Raw genomic sequence first — 5,751 nt, forward strand, 5'->3', positions numbered from 1 at the left:
AAAAAAAAAAAAAAAAAAAAAAAAAAAAAAAAAAAAAAAAAAAAAGGAGTCTGGATCCTGAGACTTTAATTTGTGAATTGATATTGTGGTTCCCATTGTTTTGACAAATCATCTTTCCCGTGCTTCAGTTTCTTTAAAATATGCAGGTGGTTATCTGAGTTGACTTGACTTTAGATGTCTTGAGCAATCTAAGCTTTAGATGCTGGCCTCTAGGGTGCCTGAAGCAATTGATGGAGATAATATGTTTTTCTTGGTCCCTTGACCTTCAATGGCCTCCGCATTTTGTTCTCTGTGCAGTCTTGACTTTTAGCTCCAAGTACTCACTGCCTCCTGTTCCCTTCTACTGAGCTCCATGGGTGGTCTATGTGGTTAACTGGTGTCATTAAAGAGCCACCACCATGGTCTGTGATACCACCTTGGTGTCTGTGGCCCATGCTGCTGCCCCAGGCTGTGATGAAGCCCGAGATCCACGTGGATATAGCCGGTCAGTGCTGCTGACTGCTGACTTGGTGATGGCCTCAGGCTTTGCTGCCTTGGGGGTCCATGCAGATGTGAGTGGCTTGTATAGCCACTGTAGCCACCTGAGGCCATACAGGTCTGTGCAGCCACTGAGAGCCATGAGCGGATCAGGGTCTAGGTATGGCCAAAGGCTGTGTTGATGTCTGTGGCCCGTGTTACCACTGAAGGCCATGCAGATAAATGTCTGTGGTCTGGACTGCCACCTGAAGCCATGCTGATGTCCAATGGCCTTGCCAAGCTATCCCTGCCCCTTACTGGCTGTGGCATGGGAGCAGCAATAGTGGTGTGGGCACAGGAGAGAACTGGCCCAGGTGGTGTAGGTGTGGGTCCTGCCCCTTGCTGGCCACTGTTCAGTGGCATGGGGGCCTGGTGGAGGCCCAGGCTAAGCAACTCAGCTACCACTTGGGCCCAGATCCAGGCCTTTGAGTTAGCCTACCCCAAACATCTCCCCCATCTATGAGCTGCTGGGGCTCGTGGAGGAGCTGGACTTTTGGAACCAAAGCTGCAGGATCTCTGTGACTCGGGATCTGTGAGGAGTCTCGGCAGGGGTCCTGTATTGAGGATGTGGCAGAAGCCAGAGGCCTTGGACCAGACCAAGGACTCATTACAATGAGCATTTGCAAGTAAAACTGTTTGGGCAAAAGGGACTGTGAGACACACTGAAGCTCCCAATGCCTCTATGATAAAGGGACATGTGATGGAGAGGTGGGAAAGACAGAGGAACAGGGTGGTATGTGCAAGGTAGAACTGGAGACCCAACCGCTGTGACAGGTGTGACAGAAGGCTGTGGTTGATGGAGGAGCAGGTTGTTGCCCAGAGGGGTCATCAAGACTTTTTGTTGTTGTTGTTAATTTTAATTTTTTATTTTCTTTTGCAGGGGAAGTTACAAGGGTTGGGGTGGCCATGAAATAATTGGGAAATGAGTGATTGGGGTGCATGATGATGAGAAATTCCCAAAGAGTCAAAAAATATTATGTTGGGGAGAAAAGCAAAGGCACTTCCTATTCCCAGCTGGGTGAGTTGAACAAGAGTTGAAACTGAAGAAGCTAAAGAGACCATCGCCTGCAAGCTGCCATTTATGACTTCAGCTAGTCAGCATGGTGGGGGTGTGGAGAATCAGGGCCAGTGTGAAGATGCTTGAGACAGAGAAACCCAGCCACCCAAAGTTGACTTAGGAAGAATTCCCTAGGAGAAGGGCCGCTGGGAGGGGTAGTCTTAAGATTGTCCTGAGATCTGCTTTTTCCCTGGTGGTAGCCCGGTTATAGCGGCTGTAACCATGGAGACTTGAAAAGGGGGCCACTGTGTCTGTGACGTTATGGTCCAAATGTTCACCCTTCCTTTTCCAAATGCCCTTCAGATTCTGAGATAGTAAGGTTGGAATATTAATGCTTAAGTATGTTATGGCGGTAGGGGGCATGCAACACTAATTACCGATGTCAAGTACTTGAATCTAGGTTGCTTCACGATGAGATGTTGCTTGCTGTTGGTCACAGGTCATGGGCACCCGGACATGAACGCTTCTTCCTGGTTCTTTCCACAAGGTAAACTCCATCTTTGGCAGCCACCCCTTACCTGTCAGCACCCTTCAGGTCTAAGCCAAGAGAACGTGGACAAGCCCCTTCATGTAAGGTTTGGCTTCCCAGTTACTGGTTCACAGCCAACAATCACACTGAAGCGCAGGCCTCCGCCATCAGACTCCCGGGTGTGAAGGCAAACTCTGCTTTTTACCGGTTGTCTAACGAGGACTAAGAATCAACGTCTGTAGGTCTCAAATTCTTTATCTGTACAATGGAAGTGATAATTTTTTTTCCCTGTAGGCTGTTGGGAGAAATAAAGGAAATAACAGAGAAATCATTTATTCAATATCAGGACATACTGCACAAATAAATGTGAACATCACCAGTAGGCCTGGATGCCAGCCCAGCAGGAGGGTGAGGCTGATGGATCTAAAGCCGGGTAAGTTCAAGGTTAGCCCAGGTAACATGGTGACACTGTCTCAAGAATAAAAGGTAAAAAACGAAGCTGGGTGGGGTTGGCTCACACCTTTAATCTCAACACTCAGGAGGCAGATCTCTGAGTCTGAGGCTGGCCCGGTCTTCAGATCTTCAGAGCAAGTTCCAGGATACCAGGGCTATCCAGAGAAGCCCTGCCTCAAAAATAAAAATAAATAACAAAATAAAAAGAAAGAAAGAAAGAAAAGTAATAACAAGGACCGTGGATATATCAGTTACAGGGTGCTTGTCTAGCCTATACAAGACTCAAGGTTCAATCGTCACTACCACAGACACAAATATGCATATACATATTCACTCCTATGTAGACTAACTTTTCCTGTTTATTCTCTCGATGTTATCTCCCATTCAAAGGAGTATGGCTCAACTTTTAGGTCATTGCAACTGTTCCAGTAATCTGAACTCACTTACTAGAAGTGCATACCAGAAATGTGTATGTCACAGCAGCTAACCAGAGTTCGGTGTGGAGGTGGAGGTCTTTCCTTCAGAAGGTTTTTCAGATGCGCTGTGGTCACCCACAGCTTTCTCACACACAGCCTGCATTTGATGTAGCTTCCCTATTTGCAGAAAGGGGATCGTATTAGGTTCCTCCAAGGAATGGAAATGTCTTTATTTACTTATCTACCTAGATACAGATTAAAGAGATTTATTCCATTTACATATACCGAACTGGGGCTTAAACCCTTCTAGGATGATGCTGGACTGTCAAGCCACACCCCCAACTCTAATGAGGTGGATCATAAAGATTGATGCATGCTATTGTGGCTGCTGAAGTGCTGAGTTGTGCAGCCTGCAGGCTATAGACCAAGGAGAGTCCATGGTGTCAGTTCTAATCCAAATGCAAGAAAGCACAGATGTTCCCTTGTAACTTAGCTCTGTGCTCTGTTCTGTTCTACATTTGGACGAGCCCATCCATGTTTAATGCTCTCACAGATATACTCAGATGTTTGACACCCTGAGATCCAGTTAAAGTAGCAACACACTCTCTCTCTCTCTCTCTCTCTCTCTCTCTCTCTCTCTCACACACACACACACACATACATACACATTCATGCACATAGGAATGGGAAAACCACGTCCTTTGTCTTTCAAAACTTCTACTCAGTGAGGGCACATGGGATGGGGGTAGGACGGGGGAACGGGGGGGGGAGTATCAGTAACCATCCTGGCATTGCTGAGGTCAAATAATTATAAGAGTGAGGACTTAAATATCAAAAATAAGCCCATGCTTCCTTTATTTTTTGAATGATCATATTTATGAGGTCCTGTGTGATTCTTTCCATTTTATTTTATGTGTGTGGGTTTGCCTGCGTGTGTCTGGGTACTGTGTGCGTGTAGTGCACAGTAATAGTGGAGGCCAGAAAGGAACATTGGATCCTCTTGGACCGGAGTTACAGACAGCTGTGAGCCACCACGTGGGGGCTGGAGACTGAACCTGGGTCTTCTGGGAGAGCAGCCAGTGTTCCTAACTGCTGAGCCATCTCTCCAGCCCCCAGTACACATTTCTTACTCTGAAGTCCCTGCCAGTCCTCTCAGGCCGCCAAAGCAGAATACAAAACTGTGCAGCGTAAAGGGTAGAAATGTGTTTTCTAGAGCTGAAGTTCCAAGATCAAGTGCAGGTAGGGTGAGATTCTCCTGAGGCCTGCCTCCGTAGTGTGCAGCTGGCTGCCTTGCTGTGCTGTCACGTGACCCGTGGAACTGCAGCCCTAGACTCTCTCCCTCTTTTTATAAGGATGCCAGTCCTGTTGAATTAACCTTTATCCCCCACAGCATAACATTTTTATTGATTTTCTGGGAATTTCACACTATGCACCCTGATCACACTCATTTCTCAGTCCTTCCATGTCTGTCTCCCCAATTCATGTGACTCCCCCCCCCCCAAAAAGTAAAAATAAAAATAAGAAAAATCAGAAAAGAAAAACAAAAAACAAAAAACCCAAACCCAAGTCCAGTTGTGTTATCTATATACTCACTGGAGCATGGTCAAACTTTCAGTGACCCGACCCTTAAATAGAACGGAGTCCTTCCTCTCCCATATCCCTGCCAGAAGCCATCAGTTGCGGAGAGCCACACGTCAGTATCTCCATTACACTTTTTAAGAGCTCTCTTTGATGGCTTCCTGTCTAGGCTGCCACTTTTTTGGTGATGGGGGTTGTCACAGAAGCCTTCCACGTCCCTCCCTCTCGACCATGTGTCTGCAGTCAGCAGTGTCACAGCAAAAGTAGAAAACTTGCTTTTCACAGCCAGCAGGAGCGTAGATCACCTCCACATGGTTTCTGACTACAGCACAGACCATGAACACTGCCCCCATGGGCCCAGACATAGTGGGGCCATAGCCCTAGGCAGCAGCGTGGGCCTGGACGTTAACATGGTCTCAGGTGACACTGTAGACCACCTGAGTCACTATGGCCCTTGGCTGCCGTACAGCCCCCAGGGCCTTATTTTATGTGTATGGATTTGGTGTTTGTTTGTTTGTTGTTGTTGTTTTTCAAGACAGGGCTTCACTGTGTAGCCCTGGCTTTCCTGGTTACTCTGTAGACCAAGTTGGTCTTGAACTCATAGAGATCCACTTGCCTCTGCCTCCCAAATACTGGGATCAAAGGTATGGACCACCACTGCCCGGCTATGTGTATGGATGTTTTGTCTGCATGGATGTCTCTGTACCACATGCAGGTGGTACCTGAGCAGGCCAGAAGAGGGCTTCAGAACCTCTGGAGTTGGAGTTACAGAGTGACTGGGAATTGAACTCTGGTCCTCTGCCTAAGTATCAAGTGGTTTTAAGATTAAACCATCTTTTCAGCCCTAGGGTTTTCTCCTTAATCTAAAAAGGCCCTATCTCCAAATACACCCCACTGGGGATTAGGACTTCAGAAACTGGGAGTGGGTATAGATGCTAACAGTTCCATAAATGACAGTAAACATTCCCTTTCTTTCCTCTGGAACCAAAAGGTTTAGCACTCATAGTATAGCCATGGCTCATCATAGGGGTGAGATATTCAAGGATATCATCATTATAATGCAACTGGATGTCACCACTGGGACTAGTATCATCAACTTTTTCCTGAAACATTAAGAGCCTGTTCATAATATATTTGATGGCTTACAAAGAAGACTTTAAAAAAGTTAACTTATTCAGGTGCATTGTCTGAGCTCTGGTGGGGCAGGCAGTAAGCCGAACAATGTAACACAGGTGTCGCAATTTTTTTTTTTTTTTTTTTTT

The sequence above is a fragment of the Mus pahari genome, chromosome 2 (assembly GCF_900095145.1).
Source record: "Mus pahari chromosome 2, PAHARI_EIJ_v1.1, whole genome shotgun sequence".
NCBI lineage: Eukaryota > Metazoa > Chordata > Mammalia > Rodentia > Muridae > Mus > Mus pahari.